The 16,548-nt window shown below is 44.9% G+C and overlaps 1 protein-coding gene across 1 annotated transcript in view; it reads left to right on the top strand.

Moving 5' to 3' along the window:
• Positions 1 to 8,168: 8,168 nt before the first annotated feature.
• LOC149358523 (uncharacterized) overlaps positions 8,169 to 16,548 on the top strand; it is a 10,780-nt gene continuing 2,400 nt past the window's right edge. Inside the window, exon 1 of the mRNA XM_089570628.1 lies at positions 8,169 to 8,325. The gene's annotated coding sequence lies outside the window, so the exon portion shown is untranslated. The remainder of the gene's footprint in view (positions 8,326 to 16,548) is intronic.

The following is a 16,548-nucleotide window of genomic DNA, read 5'->3' as shown; positions in this document are numbered from 1 at the left end:
TATTAATCTAGCTATTTTACATGCATGATGTGCGACTTGCAATGCAGTCCACACCCACTTTACGCAATGACGGATCTCTCAAGGTTTTTAAAACAAAATCTATAAATATTAATAATAACCACCCCGCTTACACAGGGTGTTGAAAATTAGGAGTTCCGGACTTCCGGAAGAACAGTGCAGCCGTCAGACGAATGTATACGGCATGTTTCTAAATAATTCATTGTACATTGTTCATTCTTGTAATTGTTCATTGTACTAACACCATTTTTCCACAAGCGCAGACTTACAACTACATAACTATGGATCCCATTTGCATCGAAGCTTGTGGTATTGAGAAGATTATTGAATCCCTTAGACCATGCTCCAGTCCAGGTACTGACTTAATCAACGCGAAATTTCTTAAGGGTTCTCAAACTTACTGTTCATTGCTGCTTTGTAAGATATTTCAACAGTCCCTCGATACCGGTGCTCTGCCTGCTGACTGGACGGTCGGGAAGGTGGTCCATTCCATAAATCAGGTAACAGGAATTCACCCCTTAACTACCGTCCCATATCTTTGACAAGTATTCCATGTAAAGTATTGGAGCACATATTATACACAGGCATCGCGAACTTCCTGGAGTCAAATTCATTTTTTACACCTCTCCCTCATTAAAATTCCTTTCTCTCTCTCTCTCATTTTTTACAGACATGCAGCACGGTTTTCGTAAGCGACTGTTTTGCGAAACTCAGTTAGCATCATTTACGCATAAACTTAATCTCATCCTTGATCGCCGCTCAATAGCTGACTGCGTCTTCCTCGACTTCGCAAAAGCCTTCGAAAAGGTATGCCACAAATTACTACTTTTTAAGCTAAGCAAACTAAACCTTGATCCGAGGCTTTTTTCCTGGCTCGAATATTTCCTTTGCAACCGCACTCAGTTCGTAACTGCTAACAATGCCACCTCTCCATCAACCCCCGTCCATTCTGGAGTGCCACAGGGATCCGTCTTAGGCCCTCTTTTATTTCTTATTTATATCAATGACCTACCTTCTCGCGTAACCTCGAACATACACTTATTCGCTGATGACTGCGTAATTTTTCGCGAAATTAACGACACTAACGACGTGTGCGCTCTACAGAATGATCTATATTCTATATCTGCATGGTGCAACTTATGGTTAATGCAACTTAATTCTTCTAAATGCAAAGTTTTACGTGTCTCCCGCACATCATCTACTACAGGTGCATATTGTCTAAATAATACCATACTGGAGGCCGTCACGTCATATCGCTACCTCGGAGTTCATATATCTTCCTCTCTAAATTGGTCGCTCCATATTAAAGTCATAATTAACAACGCTAACAACATGCTAGGCTACCTACGCCGGAATTTCTCCAATTCCCCTACATCCCTAAAACTCATGTTATATAAAAACCCTTGTCCGTAGTAAACTAGAACACGCATCTGCAATTTGGGACCCCAGCTACGCAAATTCAATTAATGCACTCGAGCTTGTACAAAATAACGCCGCCCGTTTCATCCTACTTAACTTCAATCGTACTGCAAGTGTCACCTCCATGAAAAATACGCTCAACCTCCCACCCTTAGCCTCCCGTCGAAAATTTTCACGGTTATGTTTATTTCATAAATTTTTTTACAACTGTCCCAATCTACGCGATGAATTGATATCTCCTCCGTCTTTCATCTCTCCACGGCTAGATCACGTTCACAAGGTCGGTATAACGTCGCGCGAAACAAAAGCTTGTCCTCAGTCGTTCATTCCCCGTACATCAGCAGATTGGAACCACCTTCCCGGATCGACAGCCTGCATTCAAGACATCCTGCGCTTCCGTAACAATTTAGCTAGCATTGTATACTAAGGCTCATAACAAATGTACTTATCATTCTCCATTTCCTTTGTTTACTTTAGTTTCCTTTGTTTGTTCTCTTACCTTGCACTTACATATTATGCTTACTTCTTTTATTGAATTGTATAACCAGGAACATGACGCTTGTATGTTGAATTTTTGTTTTGTTCTCTTTCTATAATTTGTAACCACTCCCCTCTGAAATGCCTTTGGCCCTGAGGGTATCAATAATAAATAAAAAATAAATAAATAAAAGGCAGGGCTCTATTTCTTTTAAAAAGCCCCTTATGGAAAAATAAATTTTTTAAAGTTTTTTTCTTAAGCTACAGCTTTTTGCCTGGGAGACTATCAACATTGTGAAATCTTGAAAATAAAGGTGAATTGAATTGCATTGAATCATAAATATCCTTCTATTTTGTTGAGTCGTGCCGAACAGTAAGAGTTGAATAATTACATACAGCAGACAATTTGAGACTAATAGGCCGGCCCTGGAAGCGCCCGAGGGCTGCATTTTGTGCTAAACCGACAGACAATCTTAGCAGAAGTCTCGCCATGTTGGAAACAGCGGCTCGCTCGAGAAGCGCAAGCGAAGCAGTGAAGGAGGCCATAGCAGAAAACATAGAAAGAATCCCTACGCGCCACCAAGGGGGAAGTAGAAGGACTTCAAGCAACGTAGAAAGATGGACGAATTGGTGATTCTTCGTGTAAACTTTCCACCAAAGAAAAGAACGAATACACAGCAGATGCACGCAGGACAATCGTGTAACTAAACTTGGCAGCAGCGTAAAGGAGCAAGGCATAGTTTCTGCTGCCTTCGCCTTTTAAGCTGCTGCGAAGTCTATACGAGGCAGAAGGGCAGCTATAAATAGAAAAAAAAATAAAAATTTGCTGTGGTTAAACCCGGATGAACCTAGTAAGACGAGAGAAAGCTCTGTTAAGCATGGTTATCCAATCTGATGCATTTATATATAGAAATATCATCACATTCCGCTTGACGGCGACGACACAACGCCGAAGCACTAGTTCCGGCACGTTGCTCATCCATGGCTTTGTGGGCAGGTAAGTTGTTGTTGTTGTTGTTGTTGTGACTGAGAGAAGGATGAAAAGGAAATTGCACGGGCCTGCTACTGGCTCGAGCCAAGCCACCACCGCTGCCACGTGCAGATAGAGGAGAGCTAAAAGATCAGAAGAAGGAGAGAGAGGAAAGAAAAGACGCGCGTCGCAGCAACAACTGCGTCCGCCGGAGCGGACGCTGCTCAAAAAGAAGCGGCCGAAGCGGCGCTCGCCAAAGCGAGAACAGATACTCCTTTTACTGGGCAGGTAAGCACACGCCACGCCACAGGCTTTTATATAGCCAACGGCGCTTCACGTGATTTCCGGCAGTTGCGTGAGTGCCGTCGGCTCCGCATACGCAACTGTGGCGAGACGCAGCGAGTCACGTGATTCAATAGTTGCGAGACCAGCGAGCGCGGTTTGTTCAACATGCGCAACTGTGGCGAGGCGTGGCGAGTCACGGGACATGACGTCAGAGCCAAGCCTCCGCTCCTCCTGGTTTGAAGGTCATATTTGGTTTGAAGGCCATATAGCTTTGTACAGGAGGAGTAGAGGTTTCGTTCAAAAAGAAACAACAGTAAGTTGTTCGAACGACGGAATGACAACACTGTAGCACCAAAAAAAAGAACAGGGTTACAGAACACTAGACTCGTCGGAATGCATTCACGGGACGAGCACTCGGAGAGCACAGAGCAGATATCAGAAGCATGTTCTAGTGGGAGACAAGAGATAATTTGTTTCACATTTGTATGCCGCGAGAACATATCTGAACAATTGAATGGGAGCTCGTAGGACGGCAAGTTTTCCCGCTGAAAGCCGACAGCGAAGTGTTTTGTGACCTCGGCGGAAAATGTGAGCGATAGCGTGCCGCTCTTTGTGGCGAGCGATTTCAAGATGCACGGAAATAGTAAGTATATCAGACACTGACTCAGATATATCGGTGGGACGTTTGGCGAAACTCCCAGACGCGACGAGACACTCTATCGTATACCTGTGCAATGTACAGAACTACACTGCTTACTAGCTATCGTTCTCGGAAAATTAACTATCTACAAGCGGGGCCTTTAAGGATTTTCTGCAGAAAATCCGGTGGCGTCCATTGTTGTTGTGACCGGAAAATTCTCATTGGTGGAAAAGGTGGCTACGTCACACATGAAGTGGCGGATTTGAAAAGTAATTAAAACACGAGAAAACTGGTGACTAGAACGTCGCGACATGGCCCATACGTCCTTAGGACATGTAAGTGTTTATTATAAAGTAAATGAACTGCGCTGAAAAGAAAACTGGAAGGGACATTAAACTCCGCCTTAGCATAGCGGCTGGTCTTCCCATAGCTATGCTAAATCTGTCTATAGTCGAATACAACTAATGAACTATTGCGCTAAACGCATCAGAAAGAAGGCCCTCCAGCCAACGGCGTCGACTGACATTCATAACGCTTAATCCCTTGCACCCCCTAGCGTGACACCGCCGAGGCTTTCAGGTACAAGGGAATTAGCCAGGAGAATTAACAGCGACGTCGCGACAACTGTTACCCCCTATAGTCGCTACCCCCTATAGTTGAATACAACTCAAGAACGAAGCGCCAAATGCCCCTCAAAGGAGGCCCTCAAGCCAATGGCGTCGACCGATTTTCATGACACCGCCGTTATTCCCCATTCATCTGCCACCCCCTGCGATTTTACATTAGCAGGCCAAAGAGGACCGGTCAACGGAGAGAGGGGTAGAATCAGTCGACGAAGTTGGCTGGAGGGGATCCTTTGAGGGGCATTTGCGTCATTCTTGAATTGTATCCTGCTATAGCACATCTGCTTTATGGGGGATAACGTCCCAAAGCGACTTAGTCTATGAGAGACGCAACTACTATAGTGCATCTACATCTAGTGTCTTCAGCTCAGCAACACGACTGGCAGCTCAGCAACACAATCCTCACAAGAAATTATGAGGACACTTGGCAGCAAAAAGTGTTGGGAGGCGAAAGCCGAGGAGCCGAGGACACTATGCCGTGACGACTTCTGGTGGATGTGACGTCACGCCGTTCCCGTGGCTATATCGATACCCAGATTATATATCTTTAGGGGATCTTCAGTGTTGATTACGCTTAATTGCACATTTTTCCATCTAATCTGACACAAACCGACATTTTTCCTACCATTCTGTGACAATTTTCGCTATGCCGTGACGACTTCCGGTGGATGTGACGTCACACCGTTCCCGTGGCTATATCGACGTCCGCGCTATTTCGACGCAATTTCGATATTTTTGCCTATAATTAATTAACTAATTAATCTACACTCATCAAATTTGGCTTCTAGGTTCATTTTTTCCTCCTCTATCTGAAGCAACCATTCGTTTTCTCGTATATTTTTTTTACTTCCCGAGTTAACACGAGTTAAACGCTGCTAAAGGTGTGACACCCTCTGCAAACGGACGACAGTATGTGCCATTAAATTGCAGACATCCTCAGAAGGGAGTTCGGTGTCACGTGGAAAGAAGTGGTAGCGCCGCAGCGGGCGCTTCGTCTTCAATGACAACCGCAGAAAGAGCGCTCACACGTTTGCCCGATTTTGAGCGCACGTGACCTGACGCTGCAGTCGCGTGGGCCCGAAGTCGCGAAGACCCTATGTGCCGCGTCGCTCACGCTGCTCCCAAAGTGCGGCGCTTCAAAGCCTCGGCCTAGTGTGCCATCTGAAGCGACGCAGATTGGACGCTGTCCGAGAAAAACGCCAACGAATAAAAACGCAAGAAGGAAATCGGGCACCGCACACGCCGGCAACTGCAGCAGTAGCGGTATATACCGTGTTTGCAGGAGTATAACGGCAACCGTGAAATACATCATCGCCGCCCGTAACTCTCGGGAAGTAGGAAAGAAGAGCGGAGCTTATGAGCTCTGCCTCAATTAAAAGCCGCACTGACGAAGGCATGTAAAGGTCAACCTTTATGCGTTTTCACCACATGAATGCACTTTTCACTGCCTTGCTTGCGTGACACTTGGAGCTAAAATCAACCCATCATTTTTACATTCACCAGTTTTTCCGTGTTATTTCATCACCAGATCCAACAGCAAAACCTGAGCACTTGGAACCTAGAAGTCGGTTCCCGACAAGGTGTTCGGGTAGCATGCACTGAAGAGCGTCTTTATGTCGGTAGCAAAGCAAACCGTCTCCAACTTTCAGAAAACGCAGCCTCATGTTCGACATTTTGTGAGGCGATTTTACCGGGCGCCATCGTATCTATCACATCAAAACCCTGATTAGCATGTGGAGAATAGAAAAAAAAAAGTTAATTCGCGCAAGAATGGCAGTTTAACGTTCTATCAGGGAAGCTGGGTAGGCACCTGTTTAAAGTCGCGAAGCGCAAGGCGCGCTTCAGGCGATCTAATTTGCGCCTCGTGTACAGCAACCTCGAGTCCTCAGCGAAGGCCAGGAGGAAAGTAGGGAACAGTCGTCGGTTTCAACCACTCCTCGTAGTGTACAGCAATTAGCAGCCCGAGGACTGTGCTACATAGCCGAAAAAGGAACAGCTCGTGCAAAGGGAGATAGATTCAATCAGCGGTCTATGCGAAGGATGTTCTTCCGTGTATATCTTTTGTGTGCAGTAAACATTTGCTGTTATTACCCGTTCTAATTTTTTCTTTGACCTCTTCTGCTCACTGGCATTTTGGCTGGCCTTTGGCTATGGGGCTAACTATTCTAAATAATTTGGGAGAAATACGGATACCTACTATATAAAAGAATATAGAAAGAAAGGGAGAAAGAAGTTTACGGGGGATCACACGATGAGATGCGACAAATCTGCGTTGGTAGTATTTGTAGAGCTTTTAGCTTTTGCATTAACCGCCTTCCCACTGAGTCGGTGAATACCCTTTCGGAGTCGCTCTTTCGTCGAGCTGCTGCGCGGGCTTCTATTGGGTGCATTGTGGAGGCTTCGGATGCATAGACAGCCGCTTTTTCGTCGAAACAGTAGGATACTGCTGGCGCAGTAAAAGAAAGGCATTGAGGAAGGAAGGAAGGAAGGAAGGAAGGAAGGAAGGAAGGAAGGAAGGAAGGAAGGAAGGAAGGAAGGAAGGAAGGAAGGAAGGAAGGAAGGAAGGAATGGTTTATTTGGGTTTAACGTCCCAAAGCGACACAGGCTATGAGGGACGCTGTAGTGGAGAGCTCCGGAAATTTCGACCACATGGTGTTCTTGAACGTGCACTGACATCGCACAGTACTCGGGCCAAGGGACCGCCGAGGCCGGGATCGAGATCACGTCCTTCGGATCGGCAGCCGACCACCGTAACCCCTGAGCCAACGCGAAGAAAGAAAGAAAGAAAGAGAGAGAGAAAGAAAGAAAGAAAGAAAGAAGGAAAGAAAGAAAGGAAGAAGGAAACAGAGAAAAAGAAAGAAACAGAGAAAAAGAAAGAAAGAAAGAAAGAAAGAAAAATAAAGAAAGAAAAATAAAGAAAGAAAGAAAGAGAAATAAAGAAAGAAAGAAAGAAAAATAAAGGAAGAAAGAGAGAAAGAAAGAAAGAAAGAAAGAAACAGAGAAAGAAAGAAAGAAACAGAGAAAAATAAAGAAAGAAAGAAACAGAGAAAAATAAAGAAAGGAAGGAAGAAAGAAAGAAAGAAAGAAACAGAGAAAAATAAAGAAAGGAAGGAAGAAAGAAAGAAAGAAAGAAAGAAACAGAGAAAAATAAAGAAAGGAAGGAAGAAAGAAAGAAAGAAATAAAGAAACAGAGAAAAATAAAGAAAGGAAGGAAGAAAGAAAGAAAGAAAGAAATAAAGAAAGAAATAAAGGAAGGAAGAAAGAAAGAAAGAAAGAAAGGAAGAAAGAAAGAAAGAAAGAAAGAAATAAAGAAAGGAAGGAAGAAAGAAAGAAAGAAAGAAAGAAAGAAAGAAAGAAAGAAAGAAAGAAAGAAAGAAAGAAAGAAAGAAAGAAAGAAAGAAAGAAAGGAAGGAAGAAAGAAACAGAGAAAAATAAAGAAAGGTAGGAAGAAAGAAACAGAGAAAAATAAAGAAAGGAAGGAAGAAAGAAAGAAAGCCCTCGTCGACATCAGATCTTGAAGGGATTCGGGTCGGGTTACAGCCGTGCGAATGCGGTATACACGCCGCGTGCCCTACGCTGTTCGTCCATGGTGTACGACGAGGCGCCGTGGCGGGGAAACGGCGAGGAAAGAAAAACTGGGTTGGCGCTCAGAAATGTCGGCGAGGGAGTGCGTGTGTGCGTGCACCTTTTTCGCAGCCCGGCCGAGACGACGGCCAGCAGATGGATCTGGCTACGCCGCCGCGGCGACGGCCGCCGTCCCGTAGCTTGGCGCGGTCCCAAACGACGGCAGAACCACCGGCGCAACAGTCGACGACGTTGCCGAGCTGCTGCGCGTCTCGCGCGTGAGGTCGACAGGCGTCACTCGCCGCCGCGAGCGTCAAGTTCAAAGACAGGTGAGTTGGTGTTGCTATATCCCAAGCAGAACAGGTACGGTAATCGGTTTTGGTAATCGGGTAATCGGTCAGGTAATCGTTGTTTTGAACGGAAATAAACTCAATTTGAATTTGAATATTGCAAACTGATCGTTTCACTGTGGTCCTTTGTAGGACAGGCCTTTGCCAATATTGGGCTTGGGTTTACAATATTGGGCTGCTTGAGAACTCTGTTTTCCACGGGGCGCATGTACACAGAAAAAAAAAAATGAAAGCCAAGGTTGCTATGGCAGTAACCGAATAACACCGAAAGGAGTTGTATAAGACATATCACAAGGCGTCCGGCTTTTTCTGGCCACAAATCAGAATAGCCTTGCTGTAAAACCATGCTCAACCGTCCGGTTAAAGCAAGCTGGCCGACTTCCGTTCTCTCTAAATAGCGGGTGACGTTCATGCTCTCCTTTTCTCTCGACAGAGATGATTTACAAGCATCCGTGATAGAAAATGGTACCACTTCAAAATTAACCCGAGTAATGCGCCTGAATAGCCAATACGTGTAGGATTTTTTTTTTTTGCTCACTTGCGTAATTCAACTCTATAGGGCCTGTCGATACGAATACGTTGTAAATATTCGGCCTGGAGCGAACTAACTCTGTCCAGTAATTGTTGTAGATAAAAATTGTTTCTCTGAATTTTTACGGGTATGTTAACGTTTATTCCCAAGAAAAAAAACACAATTGTCTGGGAAAATTGAATTTTAAAATTTTCCCAGAATTTCAGTGAAACTAGTGACGTCCGCACTGAGGACATGTTTCCGCCGTTTTGAAGTCAATGCGGGGTAGTATTGCATCAAGGATCCGCGACGGAAATTTAGTGTTGACGCATACAGTTTAGAAACCTGCCGGCGATGGCGACACCTAAATTTCGTTTTTTGGTCTTTTCTAGCTTATAAAAGCTTTGTTTTCAGTGCATGTGGTCTCTTCGTCTTTAGAATTCCGCGGCCTACGAGTACAGGCCGATTTAGTTTTGTCACCAGCAACGCTTTAACCACTGCCTCATCGCAGCATCTACTTGCAGATAATGCATAATGCATCAGGATAGACGCGCAATCTGCTTCAATCGACGCCCACCAAGTCACCACCGCATCGTACTTGAGAGCGAGGACGGAAATTACCAGAAATCCTGCGTAGATATATGTGGTTTGGAATTTGGGGAAACCGTTCAAGCTGAGGACGTTCTTGGCGAAAAAAAAAAAAAGAAGAATGCACGGTACCCCTCAGCGTAGCCTTCATTGAGGGCTACACATTTGGCTCTCTAAACTTCCAATTTTCTCAAAAAAAAAATAAAAAAAATCAACGAAAGAAGCGCACTGGCGATGACAATGCCACTTCCTCTGGCCAAGAATTTCTTCTCACCAAGCCAGATTTTCAGTACTGCGAACTACGGGTTACCAAATGGCGCAAAATATAAATTAAAAGGGAGTGACGTATAGGAGAAGGGAAGGGGGTATGTGAATAATCAATTCCATGCAGAATTCGTGGAAATATTATCTTGTGACAATGCGTTTATAGGACGGTTCATTGTCTAGCGGAGACTAGCATCTCCTGAAGCTGCAGCCTGGGCCATTTGTGCATGTTTTTCAAACTTTACAATAATATTATGCAACACATTGCCGCTATTGCTTTGCCCTTCTCCAAGAAGTCTATAAGGATAACTCCTTCCGAAAAATGGCGCCCATCACCTGTCCAGTGTACAAAATAAAATGGTCCTATGCTTCTTTTAAGCGCTTCAATCAATCGCTGTCCTGTTTTGCTGCTTCCACACGCGGTTGTAGTTGCGGATTCAGATTTAATGCGCCACCACGAATCGACGCAAAAAGTTCTGCGCATTGCAATTAAGCGCCTCCAAACGCTGCCCGAAAATATTCTTTGGCATCTCCGTTTGATCAGTGGTCAGTGAAGACGGGACACACAGCTCGCACCACGTTTCAGGTGCAATTCTTCGTGCACTTCTTTTCGTAGTGTTTTCCCTATTAGTGAGATGCATGCCACCTGCAGTAACCAGAAGCCTCAGCAAATTTCATTCGGCGGCACGCAATATACGTGTTATGGGTTCTTTCCTCAATGTCCGGAAGAGGGACCATATCGAACGTCCAGGGAATACTTAATGATAAGTGCATGTCCGCCCACTTCTGGATTCGTTAATCTGGAACTGAGCCCTCACAGGAGTTAGTGGCGAATCTTCATCCAGCTTGAGTATTCTCAGCGGGGCCGTCCGCTTTTTTAAATAGAGGTTTTCTTTCATCTGCACTGAACTTCTCCCTTTCCATTGCAGTAGCGAGCGCTGGCGTGCTCGCTTCAATTATGTGTCGGTCCTGAACAACGTAGCGCTTCTTTCTGATAGCATGCCTGAGTTCAGATCGAAGAGTGGTACTTGGCAGCTGTGACATTGCCACACCGATTATAGTGCCATATAACTCAGAAGTTTAGAGAATTTACCAAATGCGCACCGACTTCATGCTTAATCCAACTTGCTGTTGGTCTGTCGGTCAAAAATGATCACGGCGCAGAAAAGCTGTTTATTTATGCGGAGAGCTTTTGCGTATCACACAATGGTGATCCGGATGTCTGAGCCGCGTGCTTCGAGGAGATTGATGTTCAGAGACTTGTATGAGGAGGATATGGGAAGCTACGATGCTGCACCGCCCCTATGGTTTTTTCGTTATCATAGCCATTCAGAGAATTCCACACGTCCAAGGGCATCATTTACAGGTCATAAAAGGATGTACAAGAATAATTTTGTAACAGCTTCTCGTCGCGTCGCCTGTAAGCATCAACATGTGTCTCGGAACATGCGCCTTTTCTTGTATGGCCCCGTCAGAAGTCGAAAGAAGTGCTGTCATCCTGATTCATTTTGATAAATGGAACCGAAAAAGTATTTCACAAAAGTCTCATTTTTTCCTTTCCGATATTTTCTTCCGAACTGTTTAATGACGCGACGGCGCGTATATTTACCTTCCGAATACATTCAAGTAGGCAAGTTTAGCGTGCGTTCTTTTGTCACATGACCAGAACAAGCAAATTACCGGCATTTATCCCCTGCGTGATTATCACTAACTGCTCAAATGGATTCATTTGAAAAATATTTCTGATTACTAGCTGGGACCCAACGGGATGATCGGCTGAGGTATTTCGCGCAAGCAAAGCTCTCGTGCTCATGTCGAACGACTAAACTGGAGACTGTAATTGATGGCCTCGTTAATAAATTAGCTAAAATAACCAGAAACAAGCTTGGAATTTTGGCTCAGTACGTAGGAAGTTCAAATAAACATGCAGCTGGAATCAACGTTGGTATCTGTGGAGCAGGTAACGCAGTGTGGCTAGTGCGAACCGCTTAACTGAGGTCGCTAAGTGTCTAAATTTAAAATCCATTTGCACGGAAGAAAAACACCGCACGGCTGAGCAGCTTGGCGGAAGGTACCGGGACAGACAGAAAGTTTGTTAAAAATCACGTACTACCTCTAAATGAACTCCGAGGATTCCCTTAGGTTTCAAAGGATTCATGAATCAGTTGGCTCGAGTGAAAAGGGATTTTTCAGCCATTGAACATGGGTACGAGAGCTTTGCTCATGGCGTTTGTAGTAAATATTCGCTACGTGCAAAGCAACGCCTCTGACTAATGCCCGGTGTAGCTTTTCGTTGCTTCTTTGCTACTTTAAAACCGTTTCGTTCACTATTTAAACAAACGTCGTACCAGCGAACTCTAAGGAATACATTATGATTATTGCAAAACGCACAGCAAAATAAAAGCAAAGTTTTGGACAAATACAGAAGGTGCAAGAAGCGTGTTGTGACGGCGCAAACAGTGTCGACGTATCTCTAGATATCACTTGGCTCATTACGAAATAACCTGCAATATGCTCTCAGCGCGAATGTAAAGTAGGCGATGGGCTCACTGCACATTAGCCAGGAGCTACACGAATGCACGGGACCCTGTTTTTCGCTCACCGCTTTCCTCGGCGCTTGCAGAGACGCCGACACTTGCCAAACTTGACGCAATGCACTCTAGTGGTCTTTCCCTCGAAAGCTAGGCACGACATTTATAGCCATACTACCCCTCTTCAGTGTCACGGTGAGCATTTTCCCGACATACAAAAGAAACATCAAGAGCTGAGAGTTGAAAGTACACCCGGCTACTTCTTCACTAGTATCACAAGAGCATAAAGCAAACGGCTGTAGAGCGACATATGGCGAAGCAAGGCGGCGAAACGGATGACAGAATGGACATGGGCGTTCCTCTTCAAAGTGAAGGCGCTATTTAAACCCCGCCAATGAGGATCGCTTTGTCAATGCGAAGACAAGTCCTCTACTCGAAACATTGGCAAGCAGCCTGTGGCATTTCCCGTCCCTTGTTCCCTTTGTGTGTGTGCCCATAGAGTGCTTGCCGTGTTCAGCCTGTGCCGCCGCTCCGCTAGTCACAGAGTGTTGTACAACCCATTGTTGGACTGTAACGTGATACCGTTAAAAAACTAACCGGGTGTACAAGTTCTTTGAAGTAGGCAGTTCTTTGTTTTGTAGCGTGAGCTACACTACGCCAGCTCTTCGAACCTCCAGTGTGGCACCCCTTGAGCTCCGTGGCGGCGCCGTGGCGTTGAGCCGGTTGGTCACGTGGTGCGGAGCAGCTGCTGCTGCCGGCGGCGAAACCGAGCTGCACCAGCTGTGCGCATGCGCCATATAGAGGGGGGGGGGGGGGGATGAGAGAGGTTTAGCAGCTGTATAAGTGGGCGGCTCGGCGAAGCTCTCGCATCACTCCAGGTTTAACCAAAACTAAACCACAGCCAATCTATTTATTCTTCTCTCTTTTACGAAGCATTTTCGTCATCCTGGCTTTTCTTTTGTTCCACTTATACTTCAGGCAGAAAAATGTTCACTGTTACGAAAACGGTAAGGTGAATGGTCAGCGAACACTACCAACTAAGGACTGTGCGCTTCTTTGTATTATGCGTGAAGATCTAAAAATGTTGCGGAGGTCCTTGCAATCAGAATAAAAAGCTTCTTCCCTTTCGAGCTGATTGGAAAGCGTGTGTTTAAAGTACTGCAACAGTTTAACGAGAAGCACACTTGGAACCAAAGTTCTGCCTCAGCTGAAGGTTCCGTGTTTCCACCGCCCCTGAATGCATGCTAAAAATACCATACCAGGCAGGATGATCCCGCAAAGCTTGAACACGAAGACAAGTATGGAGACGCAAGAGAAAGGGGGGGGGGGGGGGGGGGGAATAACATAAAAACTTTTGCAATAAGGTAGTAATTACTCACTGACATCCACCCGAGCGCGGCCATACTGCCACAAAGGGAAGCTATACAGCTTTCTCAGAAACTTCGAAGTTCTACTCCACCTTGGGAGATTCCCCTAAAATATTAAACCAGAAAAACTTTTGTTCTCCTTTCTTCTTGTGTCTTTGTAGTTTCGTGTGGCACTTAGTGCTGCTTTAGTCGTAATTAATGATAAAGCGGGCTGACCCGGTTTATTACGACGTCGAGTGCGCAGAATACTTACTAGCAGTGATTCATCATTGTAGTCATGTATAACGACGTCAGATACCGGAGAGGTTTACGCGCTCCATCGAGAACAGCGGGCTAGCATGTTCCGGTAGGGCGGTTATTTTCCACGTTTCATACAAGAATTGAGAAGGCTGTGTGTAACATTGCGCAGACATTTTTTGCATATTCCGCTCAATTGGGTTGATTATACACTTGCGCTTGATCACGTCATAATGAATACACTCGGTATTTCTGTTTGTAAGTTTATCTCCTAAAAATTAAACGTTAAAATCATTCGACACTAAAGCAAGTTTCCTCAGACAAATCTCCTCTAATGTTTGACGCAAGGCCGCAGGTAATAGTCAGCTCGTTTTGGATAAAAATAGGCCCGTTTGGTAACGTGTAATGTAATATTCATGAGACCTTGGAGCACGTGCTCAGATAAGCAGTCAGCTGGGCCTGTTTGTTTCTTTTTCCCTGTTGTATAATTTTCTTGTCGTTCCACGGACTGTTTTTCTATTAACGTAAGCGCCTAAATAATTTTTCTCCCGGTAGGATTTTCAGATACTTTAGTGTAATTCACGTAGTCTTGAAACTTTTTTTTTTCATCCATCAGATCGTTCTGTTATTGCAATTGCGTGATTATGGCGTGCTGTTATTCCGCTGTTGCCTTGCCTCGATGAGTTTATTGAACCAGAAAGATCTATTCTTCATTTTCCCGCACCTCATAATAAACCAATAACGAGGAACGATTAATGACAACAAACGAACCATTACGAACACAAGTACGCGTATGCAGGAGTCCGCTGACACTGGCAGGGCTTTGAGCGAGTCGAGATGGCAACGCTTCGCCCGTCCCAATTTCTTTCGCTATGCGTGCGTGTGGTAGACTTCGTACGCAGCGAGTCGGTGACCCAAACAGTAGGCTAGGCGGTGTCCCGGCGCAATTCCTCGGGAGAACAGCCTTCGCGCCGAAGGTCGACTTCTTCGAAACCGGCGCGGACAGGAAAAAGTAAAAAAAAGAAAAAGAAAAAGCAAGCGAAAAAAGCAATACAAAGAACCATGCAGAAGAGGAATCAAGGATGTTGTTCCCCGTCTCGATTTCTTGGCCGCCATTATGGTGTGTCATTCCGACTCATGCGCCTCCGCCTAAGTACGCACTAACTTTCGCGCTGCGTATACTAGTGAAAACGCTATTGTCTCTGCCGCGCCTGTTTGTAGAGCGAACGCATCAGAAATGCTTACAGTCCCGGCGTACATTCCGTATGTGTCGGTTTAAAAAATGGACTACTGATACCGGAACTGCAAGTTTGTAACAGAGCTAGGGATTACCTTAACCAGGATAACACATCATCGCGCGTAGGAACAAGCAACAAGCACACTTTCTCTGCACTTAATTAAGAACTGAAAATGTACATTTTTGCGCTCTGTCGTACTGCAGTTGAAGCCCTTCATAAGTCATTCGTTATTTTGCTGTGCGAGCTAAATGAAAACAGTCTAGTGACTGCGGCTGATTGACAAAATGAGCCGACAGAAATCGTAGAGAATGGGTTAGCGTAAGCACTTCGTGCGTCAGTAAATAGATGCCCGTTGATTAGTTTTACTCCCCTTTCTTTAATTGTGCCTGCAACACAAAGTACGTCCCTGTGTGTACAAGAACCGCTTTGCTAGGGAGAGAAGAAACAGATGGATGTCGATCAAGAGAGATATTAATTTATGAGAGATTACTATCTCCACAGCACCCCAACTCGCTTAACGACCATGCAGGCACCTTATCTGAACGCATGTATTACTCACCGCGTCTAGTGGCTGAAAATGCGTACTCGTAATATGCGTGCTGCCCGCGGGTGCATTTATCGCTGGAGGAGTGCATGAAGCTAGCGCAGACGCTTGCGGGTAAGTAAAGGGTAAGTAGGGAGAGATCTGTCGGTAGCGACCGAGGAGGATCGTGGGTGAGTAGACTGTGATTAGAGCATCGGAGGCGTTAAATCGATCTAGTGGTGCGGGATAAAGCAAATTAATTCTTTAGCGACGGAAAGAAAGAAAGAAAGAAAGAAAGAAGGAAAGAAGGAAAGAAAGAAGGAAGGAAAGAAAGAAAGAAAGAAAGAAGAAAGAAAGAAAGAAAGAAAGAAAGAAAGAAAGAAAGAAAGAAAGAAAGAAAGAAAGAAAGAAAGAAAGAAAGAAAGAAAGAAAGAAAGAAAGAAAGAAAGAAAGAAAGAAAGAAAGAAAGAAAGAAAGATTCATTTTTTTTTTGCTAAGAAACAAAAGAATGCTGCATGCGGAACGTTTGTGGCGACACGAGAAGTGACAGTGAACTACCACGGCCGCTCAATGGAGAGCGCACCAAGTGCGCCTCCATTGAGCGGCCGTGGAACTACCCTAAATTATAGAATATTACAGCATGCCACTTCTATTATTTTCCAGCATTTCTTCATTCAATGAACGCGCATGCCTTCAGATGTCTCAGTGTGTAAGTCTCAAGTGGTGACCAAAAATGCATCAATACCAAGATCAGTACTAAAGTGGTAAGCAAACATTCCCGCGAATGTTCATCGTATCTTTAGCAGGAAAAATCGATTCTGTTTAGACGTGCCACAAAAGGACTTATTTTTCAGTGTAACCTCATCTGCCGAAAACCGAGAAGTGCTCAGCGAAATATATTAAGCGTCGAAGTTACACAATGCAAATTACAGTCGTTACAACG

Source organism: Amblyomma mixtum, chromosome 2, assembly GCF_055824585.1.
Source record: "Amblyomma mixtum isolate Tamu chromosome 2, ASM5582458v1, whole genome shotgun sequence".
NCBI lineage: Eukaryota > Metazoa > Arthropoda > Arachnida > Ixodida > Ixodidae > Amblyomma > Amblyomma mixtum.
The sequence above is the reverse complement of the archived record's forward strand: the minus strand, read 5'-3'. Positions and strand labels throughout refer to the sequence as shown.